Source organism: Castanea sativa, chromosome 9 (assembly GCF_040712315.1).
Source record: "Castanea sativa cultivar Marrone di Chiusa Pesio chromosome 9, ASM4071231v1".
NCBI lineage: Eukaryota > Viridiplantae > Streptophyta > Magnoliopsida > Fagales > Fagaceae > Castanea > Castanea sativa.
In genome coordinates, this window is record NC_134021.1 from 20,194,131 (window position 1) to 20,208,032 (window position 13,902).

The following is a 13,902-nucleotide window of genomic DNA, read 5'->3' on the forward strand; positions in this document are numbered from 1 at the left end:
GTAAAAGTAAGTTTTTAAGTCAGAATAGACAAGATTTTTTTGCGTGAACTCCTGCGAATGGTCTTACATTTATGTGGTTTAGCATTTGAAGTGATTTGTTAGCTTGTATGGTGTGATATATATATGATAACGAATGTCTTAAGGGCATTTTTTATGGAAAAAAAAAAAGAAAAGAAAATAATGTTTTGATAGATTTTTCTACTTCTCATAAAAGTGATGTCAAAACTTTCATAAAATAATTTGTTAACAATTGCTCTAAGGGTACCCATTAACAAAACTTACATATATATATATATATATATATATATATATATATATATTTATATATATATATACCACAAATGTCACATAAAGAGTCATAATTGCTATAAAAAAAAAAAGTTAGAAACAATCCCTAAATGTTTCACAAATCTTTAAATGTCAAGTAGTGCAAGTCTTGGCAAAATTTCCAAAATATATATATATATATACACACACATTTGCACAATCTCTTTAGACATTCATTCCAACGAAAATCTCATTAGACACTCGTTAGACATGCACTATAAATGCACTTTTCCACTTTATTTTCGATCTTTTCTTTTATTAACACTATCTTTTCCGAATAAATAATCAATACTCTTCCACTTGCAAAGTGGGATCAAACAACATTCTTCCACTATTGAAGTGGGATCAAATTTATATTACGTCTTAGTTGGATATACAAAATATCCAACAATAACCACCACCATTTTGATTAACCTGGGCAAGGTGGTAAATAACCAGCGATGAAATTTCTTTAAAAGCTACAAATAAAGACCATAAAAGTTACAAATAACAAGCGTTGAAATTTTCTAGTGTTTATGAAATTTTATGATCAGGGGAAGAATGAGAGAGAAAACATTATATATAGACCATAAAAGTTACAAATAAAGTGTCATAATTTCTCTAAAATAGTTAGAAACAATCTCTTAACGTTTACAAATAAGCGGTGTAACTCTTGGCACACTAACTCATTAGAAAGTACTATCAATGCACTTTTCCCCTTGATTTTCGATCATTTTTTCCTTCTAATAACATTATCTCTTCCAAATATATAATTGCTCTTCCACTGCTAAAGTGGGATCAAACTTATATTACAACCGAGTTGGATATAAAAAATATCCAACAATAACTGCCACCATTATTGGGAAAGGTAGTAAATAACAAGTGGTGATAGTTTTCCCTAACTCTAACTTGGTATTGGGCTCGTGTTCATTTATCTTTGGGTCCAGTTATAACGAGCGCCTTTAAGACATTTATTAATTAACTATTTTAAGAAAGTTTTAGTATCACTTTAATGAAAATTTTAAAAAATTGTCAAAAAAATTAATTATTTTTTTTCCATAAAAAACTTTTAAAAATGTTTTCTAAATTAATATTATTAAAACATTTGTTAACTTTTCCCTTCAAATTCCACAGTAAAGAAGTACTTTTCATTATTTTTCTACGAAAAACAAGTTTGGTGGCATGAAGGAGGGGAAAATTGGAATCAGCCATCTTCGTATCATGAGGTGTAATCTCCTATTAATTATGCTGTACTTAAGTCATTTTCGCATCATGAAGTGCAATCTTCTATATATAAAGGAAAATGCTGGGACCACTGTACTTATGAATAATTAAAAATGGAAGGTAGAATTAGAAACCATTTCCAGTTGATGCTTTGGTTGACTGGTGGCCCGGCGAGGAAGCTTCCTCGATCTTTCTTGCAAGTTTTGTTAATAATATCCCTTACAAATTAGGGAATATAAAAAACAAAAAGAAATTGTATATAGTTTCTTTTTGTCTTTTCTTTTATGATCGAAGGCCAATGATATATATTTAATTACCATATACTCCTTGAACCATTTCATTATTTCTGCTCAATAGCGTAAGCTTAGGAGTCTAGCACAAACTTCCAAACATAATGATAAGTACAGAAACCATTTCAGCTCAATACCATAAGCATTGGAATCTAGAGGCCAAGCTCTCAATATACAGTGATAAGTAGATGAAACTATCTATGTACAATTGTACATGCATGTAGGGATTATACATATTTTTCTCCTTTTCTTTTAACATAATACCTACTACAACATTGACTACAATTAGAATAGCAACAAATGACAACTTGGCTTGATTCATTCATAATAATAAGATTACTTTCTCATCAACAATTATAATTAATGTTCAATTATTTGAACGTTGAACATTATTTTCATAAAAAAAAAAAAAATGTTCAATTATTTTTAGGTAGGTCCGTGATCAGGAAATATGTAATTTCCTTTTCTTTTTCTTTTTCTTTTCTTTGGGGGGTGGTGTTTGTTGGATATATATATATGACTTTCATTGTGTTATAAATTATGCTATTATATGTTTAATCAAGTTTGGTTGTGATTTCCTTGTCTGAATAAAAAGGGGCAAAATATTTAAAAATGCTTTCATTTTTGGTTTCTTTTATATATTATTGTTGTCACTAGTACCTCCACAAGCTTGAAAAATGAAATGTTTAATTATCTCTAATTATGTGGAAGCAGTGATGCAAGATTATCTCCTTCTTAAACTAGTCTTGTCTACACTCTACCACCATATACTCTTAATGTCAACTTAACCTGATTGAGACATGCATTTGAAGTTGCCGTAGGCCGGTGCTATATCTATATTCTATGTACATTTATAGTAGACAACTTTGACAAAGGTTTGATTAAAGTTCAAATAAATCTTTTTTTACAAAATGAAAGAAGAAGTTAGACCAAAGTTTTTTTTTTTTCCAAGACCTAGTAATCAAACTAATCCAACAATGCTTCTTTAGAGCATTTCCATTGGCAATTGTAAATGGTATATGTAGAAAAAATTTAGCATAAAGGTACAAAAAGAGTCTAGCAGCCGAACTTGTAAAATCTTATAATTGCAACTTTTTTTGCAATTATGTTACAGTGTCATTTTACATTTAGCATAAAAGCACAAAAAGAGCTCAGCAACCGAACTTGTGAAATCTTACAATTGCAATTTTTTTTTGCAATTGTGCTACCGTGCCATCCTAAATGTAAGATAACACTGTAGCATTTTAGTAAAAATTATAACATATTTTTTTGCAATTTTGTTTTTCTCTCCTTTTTCCAATCCCCATCCTCTGGGTCCTTTCTCCATTTTATACTATCTTCCCCCTCTGTCTCTACCCTCTACGTGTAGATCAGACTGCTGATATTCATCCTTATCTTATCAACACCTTCTTGAAGTCTTTGGGAGTAGCTGTAAGGCTGAAAACTGCTGCTCAGGTATCACTTCCTCATTAATGCGACCAAAGAGTTAGCTACAGAGTATTTAATGCGGTGGTAGCAGCTTTCTCTTAAATATTTCATAGCTTTTCTTTGTCCCATGCTCTCACGATGTATATCCTTACCAATAGAATCTCCTGAAATATTGCTTCTAGGGAGTCGGGGGGGGGGGGGGGGGGGGACCACACCTTCTGACCTCAGACATACCCAGCTGAGGAGGCATCTCTCCTCGGCCCCCTCCTTGGACCATCGTAACTAAATCTCGTTCTCTGTTCATCAATGTTGATCTCTATAACAATGTCTACCTTGTCCTCGGACAATCGGGCATCCTCGGACTGGGCCCCCAGCCCGGTATACACTATTGGGCCTATCGTCCCTACAATTTTAATGAATAAAATAAGAAAATAAAAGTTAGGATGTTGGGTGTATTGTAAAATGGTATGGTATAATTGATAAAGTAGGTTTTTGAGATGGTAAAATAGGATGTGATAACATTTTTCATTGTGAATGCTCTATAGAACATGAAAACAAAGTAATGGATAAAATTCGAAAGGATGCTGCTATGCCTAGACAGAGAAATTAGTTTGCATACATGACCAGAGCCCAAAAGGCCTAGGCCAGTGGCTTTGTCTTTTTTAATTATTTGATTCTTTATTCTCTAAAATGAATGAAGATGACGTGCTTGATGAGAAATTGAAATGAAACATTGAATCAGATGAAGTTCTACACAATTGCTTACTACAAACTCAATTAATATGACTATACTAATCATCGATTAGTGAACAGATTAATTGAAACACCATAAGATTTCTTTAAATACTAAAATAAAAAATCAACAAAAGTACATTAAAAGGTAGCAATTCAACGAAGGTGGCCTATCACAATCGGTACTAATTATTTATTTTTTAGGGTTTCTTACATCCTTAAATTTGTGATTGGTATTAAATTAAGTCAAGAATTTTGTGGTTTAATGGTATTGTCTACTCTTATTTATGAGGAGAATTAGAGTTCAAATCTCTTTCCCCCATTATCGAAATTATTTAATTATAAATAAAAACAAAAAGTAATTAGAATTAATTTTCATAACCCCTGACCTAGGGGTGTCCAAACCAACCCAACCGGCCAACCTGGTTGATCCGATCCGAGAACCGACAGACCGAACGCCTATGACGGGTTGGTGGCAGGTTGCCGCCTCCAGAGCCTGAGACTGGCGGGTCTGTTGACGGGTCTAATCATGAAAAACTGAAGAAGAAAAAACGACCTAACTGTATTACACCGGAAAAAGTAGTCATTTTTCATCGATGGGAGCGTTTCGGCTGTGGTTTTAGTCTGATTAGTCGAGAAATGGCCTAAGCTCTACGAGATCCGGCGAGATCTTGTTGAGATTCGGCGAGATCTCGTCGAGATCTGGCCTAATCTCTTCGAGATCTGATGAGATCTCATCGAGATCCGGCCTAATTTGGTATAGATCCGGTGGATTTCAACAAAATCCGATGGATTTCAGCAGAATCCAGTGTAGTTCTGCAAATTTCAACCCCGACTGAGAACCGACGGGTTTCCGAGGAGGTTTGACCGTTTGAACCAACCCCTTTTACTGGTCAGCGACGAGTCTAGAAATGGTAGACCTGAAGTAATCAGGTCGGTTCTGGGTTGGGCATAAACTCGACCTGGATCGCCCTATGGACAGGCCTACCCTGACCTGCTATAAAATTCCTTTTCTAATTGATTCTTAAGTTGGACTCTCTCCATCCCTTAAATTAATTCTCTTAAATATAATCAACCTTTAACAATATTTGTGCAAGTTACTATACTTTTTTAAATCATACAATAGTGTTGTTCTCCTTCATATGCCCATAGCTTAAACATGATGTAGAATAAATAACATAGGTCTTCCTGACACAACGGGGGTGCCTAATTAAAATCACAACGTAAGACCAAGAGGTGCTAGTAGCAAATTAGCAATTGGAAGGGCACAAATTGGCCCACGGCCCAAGAATGATCCAAACAATGGCCTAATAAGCCCAATTCAATTGATTTGTTAGAGAATGGGGCGGATATTGATCACTATACTGATTAAAGTTAATCAGAACCAGATAAACTGCCAATAAGATGGTCAAGACTACAAATTATGAAGAGAAAAGTGTCCTTGGTCTATTATATATATGTGTGTTACTTTTTCCTTAAACCAATATCTCTTTTTTTTTTCTTACAAAAGTTCCCTCCCTCCCTAGGGATCTTCCTTTTTCATTTATATTTACACATAGATTATCTTAACCCTACACTTGGAGGGCTGAGATTGCATTCTTTGCACTTCTGTCTCATCCGAAACATACTAGTAAGCTTCTACCCTGTAATCTGAACTATGCTATCACTGTTCATGGTCATTTCCTCATTAATGTAGTCAGAGGAGTAGTTGCCTTGCATTTAATGTGGAGGAGATAGCTTCTACACCCTTCTCCCTTCACCTTCCTCGTAACCTGTGCCTAGTCTGCTTTCTTCCCTATGTGATATTTAACTTCACGCATCTCCCATGGTTGATGCTCGTTCTCGAGATTAACTAATGCTCGTCCCCGTGGTTAACCAATGCTCGTCCCTAAGGTTCGAGATGTATCCTCGGAAATGATCTTGGCAGTCCACTTAAATGGGATTAGGGATCCTCGTCCTCACAAGAATCATTAAGGTGATGGTATTGGAATTGTATGAAATTTGGTTGGCTGAAGGGAAATGATCTTCTAATCAAAAGTCGTTGCTTTACCATGAAGTACGCCTTAATTTTCGAATTCCTTTGTTAAAGCCCTGAAAACAATGTTTTTGCTGTTTTTAGTATTTTTTTTGTTTCTTTAATAATTTTTTATTCAAAAGTCAGAATAAAATCTCGCTTGTTTTGGGACAACCTTTAAAGTCCATAGTTTATGATTTTGCAGTTAAGTCAATTTTTCAGTTTGTTATGTAGCCTCCAAAGGCAGTCAGACTAATATGGAGATTATTAAAATTTAGAGTTTTTCTCTATTACCTATGGATATAAAAAGAACTTGTGAATTTGGGATTTACTACCTGCAAAAACTAATAGTTTAGTTTTTGTTCCATCAAATTCAAATTATATATTAATAAAGAATATGATTTCCAAGGAAGACTTACGTTAATTAGCAACTTAAGAAATGTCGAAGAATATGATTCGAGGGGAAGAAGAAAAAGAAAAGTAAACAACCGAGAGTTGTCATTGACTAAACTTCAGGTATGATTTGAGTATACGATTAACATAGACGTTCGAAGCTGAAATTTTGATTAAATAAGTGAGAGAGCAATGTCAAAAAATTTCCCATTATAAAAAAAGGTCAATTTGATAGAAGATTTCAATTTTCAAATTGATCGACATTGCTGGATTAGATAATGGAGAGCACAATGTCAAAAAAATATCATGAACTTTATTTATTTTTATCTTTTTTAAAACAGAATTACTCTTATTGGCAACAAATCAACCTAAACAAAAAGAACTTAGGCCTGATCATTTCACCACGTGGCTACTAAAGGGATTTCTTGAGCCAGATATAGGTTTGAAATTATGTTATGGGTAGGTCTAACAGTAAATTGACATCTTTTAATTAAAACATAAAATAATGCCGACATAGTTTTTATTTTTTAAGAGAATTTCAATCTATGGTGTCTGTTCTTGATGATAGCTCTTTATTATCAGACTAAGATACCAATCAGTTTGGAGATTGAACCCTAGATCTCTTATATAATTATTACAGACTTTACTAGTTAAGCTAACTGAGACCCACAATACCGACATAATTGAATTACTATTGCTTCATAAAACAAAAGGTGAGTAGTTAATGGATGTCTTAGCTCTTAGGAATAATTGGTTGATTTAGGAAATATTTTAGAAGCTTTTTATAGAAAAATAAAAAAATAACTGATTTTTTGACAATTTTATATATATATATATATATATATATATATATATATATATTTTTTTTTATTTATTTAAAGTGATATTAAAATTTTCTTAAAATGGTGCGATAACACACACCCTAAGGAATAAGAACAGCTCCCATTAGCTGGACCCAAACAGAAATATAAAAAATAAGCATCCCTGCAGATTGAATAACCGGAAACACTTTTATGTATAATTTTACCACACATGATATCATTTTGAGGACCAGTGGTGCAGTGGACGATTTATCTGTTATATATCTTTATCCTTGGCCCATTATTAAACATGATAATCACTGTTGAGCAAAGCTTTTAAGTACCTTATAGCTAGAATTTTGTTCTAATTGGTTTGGCGGTGTTTGTTTATACTTTCTTCTGTCTCTCTCGTCATCCCCACCCAGCCCACTGTTTCTATTGCAGCTACCTACCTGGTGTTCATATAAAATTTTTTAAAACCAAATAAGATACTACTACAAAATTGGAAAGATACAAAGATCACGAAGACTTGCTAATTATACGAATATACAAGTAGGTTCATGTTGCAACGAAGACCTGTCAGAAGTTGTCACAATAGGAAATTAGATTATTTAATTTAGGCCGACAAATTTGAGTAAGTAGGCGGTGTCACGGTGGTGAATCAGTGGAAAGTAGTTCTGGCTGCAAAATAATTCCAAGTACATGCACGTGAGTCAGGTCCTAACTTTACTTCTTATTTTTTTATCCTACTGATAATTTAGGGTATGCATACTTCTTTCGTATGGCAATTATTTAAGGTCTTTAATCGAAAGAAGGTGTTCTAATTTCGATTATATAAAACAATATTAAAATGTAGTATTTGATCCCAATTAGTTTATTAAGTATTTGATTTTATAGTTTTTTTAAAAAATTTTTTAAAATTTTTTTTTTATAATTCGATAGTCACAACAGATGAGAGATCTTGATTTGAATCCTAAATATTTCTTGATCTTTATTGTAAAACGAGAATGTACTTGAACTATAAGATTCTTAACGATTTTCTAAATTAATGCTTAGGTTTTAGAATTGAAGTTTTGTTTCGGAAAAAATACAATTTACATTCTATAACTTTAGTAAATTTCATTTTAGTTCACTAGTTTAAATGTTGTCTTAGTTTTTTTTTAGAAGAAAATGTTGTCTTGGTTGGTTAACTTTGATAACACTATTTATCAATTAAAAACTTTGACAACACTATTATTTTATTCTTTCATTTATTATTATTTTTAATAAAAGGCTATTAAAAATTTCTTCAAAATTCAAATAGTGCCGTTATTTTAGAAATTTAATGGAATTTTTTCAAATAGCAATGGACATATTAACATCACTTTTTCATTTGTTAATAACCACTCCAATTTCCACATCAGCAGTTTATAAAATTTTTTGTAAAATAAATTTGCGTCTCTAACATATATTATTTCCCAAACTTATTTTGCATAGGTTATATTTAAGGTAAATAAATTTATTTCACTTTTTATTTATATTTTTCTTTATATACAATTGATGCAAAAAAATTTATTATTAATTTTATTTTAGGATCTATATTTGCTTACAAAGGTTGAGACTATTTGTACGGATCGAGTATAAGGTGCCCTTTAGAAAAATAATGGATCAATTTATCAATGCTACATGTCTAAGGTAAAATAAAATAATAAAAAGGGAGGAAAGAAGGAAGAAGAAATCAAAGGCTTGCTTCAACTCGCTGAGTTTTTTTTTTTTTTTATACAAGATAGAATTTCTACTCTAGCATAATCTAAGTGTATATGTGTGTGAAGCTCCCTTTTGAAGACTTGAACCCCGGCCCTTCCCCTACACTCCACAAGCACTTATACTTGTGAAGTGACCATCGCACCAAGAGTGTGCGGTGGTCAACTCGCCGAGTTAAACCCATATATATGGCTCAATTTGTTAATGACTTAAGAGCGGTGTCAGCAATTAATGACTTATATATATATATATGGCGGCTAAGATATATAGTTGCGTAACTTGCGTTGTAGGTAATTAACGTTTCGCCTGAATGCAAAGACATGTAGGTATTAACCTTTAGATAATGGAAAAGGCACTAATGCTTTAGAGACCGCTAAAACTATCATCTATTATGAAAACAAGGGTGTCAATAATGTAGGCTATAGTTAGAGACCGCTGCAACTATAATAACATATTTTTTCCAATTTCAACAAAAGACTAGTATGTTAGAAAGCACCAAAACACAAGTGTCTAATGGGTCACTATGTGGGTGGTGCTATTTTTGCCAAGACTCAACATTGTCCTTCGATAGGGAAGTTGTACGTAATGTCCAATGAGAAAGCAACACATCCTCTAAATCTAAACCCTAAACTATCATGTTCATTATTTGGTGATTTTATTTTAAGTGATGTTGAGATAATGCTTTGATTTTTCAACTTGATTGTTCTACTCTTTAAAGTTTATTTTATTTTAGTTATATTATAATTTTAGAAAACTTGTAATTCTATATTGTTCCACACTTTAAAATCATTATAATTTTATATTGTTCTACACTTTAAAAATCATTCGTGTTGAAGAACATTAGAAAGTTTAGAAAAAATGAAAAAATTAAGGATATATCTAATTATATATTCACATAAAGAAAGCTAGCTAAAAGGCGTTGTTGCCTGCAAGGTTTAAATTTTATCGAGCCAATCCTGCTCCAGGTAAGATTTACAGACTTTATTGACTTGTTTTCTTCAGTTTTATTTAGAAGAAAAAAAGTGATATGACCTAACTTCTAGGTCATAACAAAGGCAAGCAGTTGAGGTGTGTATAGTTAATTTCAAACATGCATACCATTTTTTATTTATTTATTTTTGCTAAACTCAAAGGTGCATATACTATAATCAATAACGTTGCATGTAACCCCATATTGATCACCGATATTAACTAATTAATTTTACAGTTACAACCTTTGATTGGTGGCTGTGCTGTGCTGTGCTGTGAGGTGTGTATGAAGACCTGATTAGATGTGGATTTGCGTGCAAAATGGACTAGACGTGTTTACTAGAGAAGGGCAATAGGCAATAGGCAATAGGCAATAGGCAATAGCTATGTAGGTGTGGTAATTGCATATATAAAAAAAAAGTAAGCGAAGGTCCAAAGATGGAAAGATGGATAGATAAGCAAAAACTCAAAAGAGCAGACAGGTACTGTCTTGTGTAGTGTACGGATGGAGACCATTCATTTGCATAAATCCATATCATAGGGTATAGCCACACTACTATTATTTTCATAAAAAAAGCAACACTACTATTATTATTGGGGAAAATCTAGTCTAGACCATAAACTTCTCTATCAAAAATTTTTTCCCTTAACAATGATGCAGCAGATGGTAAGTAATAGATAAAAAATAATAATGAATTTATTTGAAATTGATAAACAATTATTTATAATATATAATACTATGATGCAATAGACTTTGAGTAATATATTATTATTATAATAATAATAATAATAATAATAATAATAATAATAATAATAATAATAAATTTATGTAAAAGTGATAAATAATTTTTCATAATATGGTTTGATTAATGAACGTTCTTAAGGTATATATTAATAATTTATTTTAGAAATTTTTTTATTGAAGATTAAAAAACTGTCAAAAAAATTGACAACTTTTATAAATTTCAATAAAATTTTCTTTAAATGATTTAGAGAATATATTAGTAAAACATTTTATAATATATATATATATATATATATATATATATATATATATATGTATGTGTGTGTAATTAGAGGTGTAATAAAGTTTATGACAAAAAAAATTTGTGGTACGAAAACCACTATTATATTATTAGGGATTAAAATGGGTGTGGGAAAAGGTGGAGTGCAACTCAAGGCACAGACCAAAAGTAAAATCGCCAGAGAATGGTACTCAGTGCCCCTACGTCACTGTTTCTTGGACGGGCCTCATACTCTTCCTTTACAAAATGCACGCGCATTTTTCCTATCTTATTCTACACACGCGCTTGCAGAAATGGGCCAATGCCTGGTGCTATCAAAAATAAGCAATGGGCTTACAGAGTACAGTTTTGACAGGCCATGGACCTTTAAAATAAGCAATGCATACCTGTCTTAGAGCTCCAATTCAAATTGTGATATATACAAATATTAAACCGAGTGTTTGTATATAGGGCAGTTTTGATATAGATGAGACACTAAATGCGACCTCTAGTTGCTCCATGCTCTTTTTTGCTTTGCCCCCTGGTTTTTACAACTGCAGAAATTCATGGTTCTTCTGTTATTAGCAAAAGAACCAGCAAGGATTCATATAACTTATTATTTGCTTGTCCATTAAAATTTGCTGGTGTAGTTTGCTGCTAGGAAGCACTAACATGGACACAAGCACGAGTACAAAATGCTACGCAACAATTTTTTAAAAAAAATTTAGGACACAATATAGTGGGAATACGTATATTAATAATAATTAAATATTATTAATCATTTTTTATATATAATGTTAAATATATATTAATTTAAGAACAATAATAAATAATAAAGTAAATTTATTACTAATAAGAATTAGAATACAAACCAAAAATAAGATCTAAAAGAGTAAATAAAAACTAACTAGATAAATGTTCAAGATTAAAACTAAAAATAAATAAAAGATAACTGTCCTTCTGTTTTCTGGTCGTGTACTGCAACATTTTTTTTTTTTAAATGACGCGGCTAGGACACAAGGACAAAAATGTCCTAGACGTGTTTCGTATCAGTGTTGTATCTAACACGGATACGATAATCAAAATGAAATGTTCATACTACCTAAATTTACTGATTTAAAAAATTTTGATACTTCATTCAACAGATTAAATTAGTTAAGAAATTTAATAGAAGAGTAGTTAGTTAACTAATGTAGTGTGCAACAGGGACTGCGTTATGTACAAACTAGGGGGTTTGAATGAACCCCTCGACCTGGCCAATTTTTTTTTTTTAAATAAAGATTTCAAATCAATTTTGTTTTGACCCCCTTAAAATAAAAATTTGAACGCCCTAATCTTAAAATTTTGTTTAAATCCAACTAAAATAAAGTTGAATATGATTATTTTAATGCTACTTTCATAATATTTTTATAATAAAAGTTTATATAACAAGTTGTAACTAGTTTTTATCTGGACCTATAACTGAAATTATTTTTTACCTATCTTTAAGAACTTGCCACCTAAATTTTGTTGTGAATTTTTTGTGAAAGTATCATGTACAGTAGAACCACTCTTAAAATATTTAATTTTATGAAAAAGAAAAAAAATGTTTCAATTTTTTGCCCCTTTGTTAAAAAAAAAAAAAAAAGACCTTCTCTCTGGGATTCTAGATTACTTTGGTGTTAACAGCAAAATGAAGCTGCTTTTCTCTACTCTTTTCTTTTTCATCAACAAAAAAAAAAATATCACCATTACAACCAACAAATCTATATTTGCATGTGATTCTTTTTTTATTCTCTCTATTTCTCTCTCTCTCTTCCATGTTTTCTTAGTTTTTCTCTTTGTTTGACTAAGTAGTTTGAGCATCTAAAGATTTCCAATTCCAATTCTTTTAGTACTTGCTCAAATTCTAAGAGAGTGATCACATGTATAGTTAAAAAGTCATACACTTCAAAAGTAAAAACTTATATTAGTTACTATTTTTTTTCTTAGTTTCACATTAACTCTTAGTTTTACTCCTAGGTGTGTTACTATTCTTTTTTATCATATATTTTTATTTAATTTTTATTAAATATAACATAATAATTTGGCAAAAATGTATGATTAGTTATTTACTTATATTTTTTTATGCATTCAATGATTGTTATCTTACTGATTTTTAAATGTTTTAGACTATTATACAATATAGTTGTAATGTATACCAAATTATATTTAGAATAATATTTTAGATTATTGTATATGATATGGAAGTTGTATATATAGAAATAAAATTTATCATTTTATTTTTCACTTGCCCTCTATGACAAATTCCTAGCTTCACAATTGCTGATTCCCTTAAGAAAAAATCCTGGAACTGCCACTTGTGCGAGGTTGCACAAACAAACATAATGACAGTAACCTCACGACTTTGAAACCAAATTGAGACGTGTTGTGTAAGAAATAAAAAAGTTAACCTTCATTAGAACCTCGAGATAGTTTTCTTTCTCCTTTTAGCCGGTAAAGAGAGGCATGGGAAAACTAATTGAAGCTAAGATCACAGCCAACTATAATAAATGAGTTTGCACGGTTACAGGACAACCCTTTTGATCCCTATGTCATTAAAATCCATGCAATCCCAGATGACTGTAAAGAAATTGTCTACTAGTTCTGCAAAATTGTTGTGCAGCAACTTAACAATTCACTACTACTATTCCCACAATTCTATTAGGCAGCTATTTCAGTAAACATTCTTTATTCCTTACATAAAGGCTGCGTGCATATACTTTTGGGACCATAATGTGAAAAAGAAACCAAATAAATTATAAATCCAATACGTTTCTATAGCATACTTTATGAAGCCAGACAAAACAACATGTGTTGCATTTATGCAATACATATGAATGAGACAAATGCTTGCTTGATAGAGGGGGCAATAAGCACGCGAGCATCCCAGTGGTATAGTCACCATCTTAAAATCTTATCATTTGCACAAACTGTTGATTCTTCTTTTGTCAGACCTGTAAAAACTTTAAACTATAAAC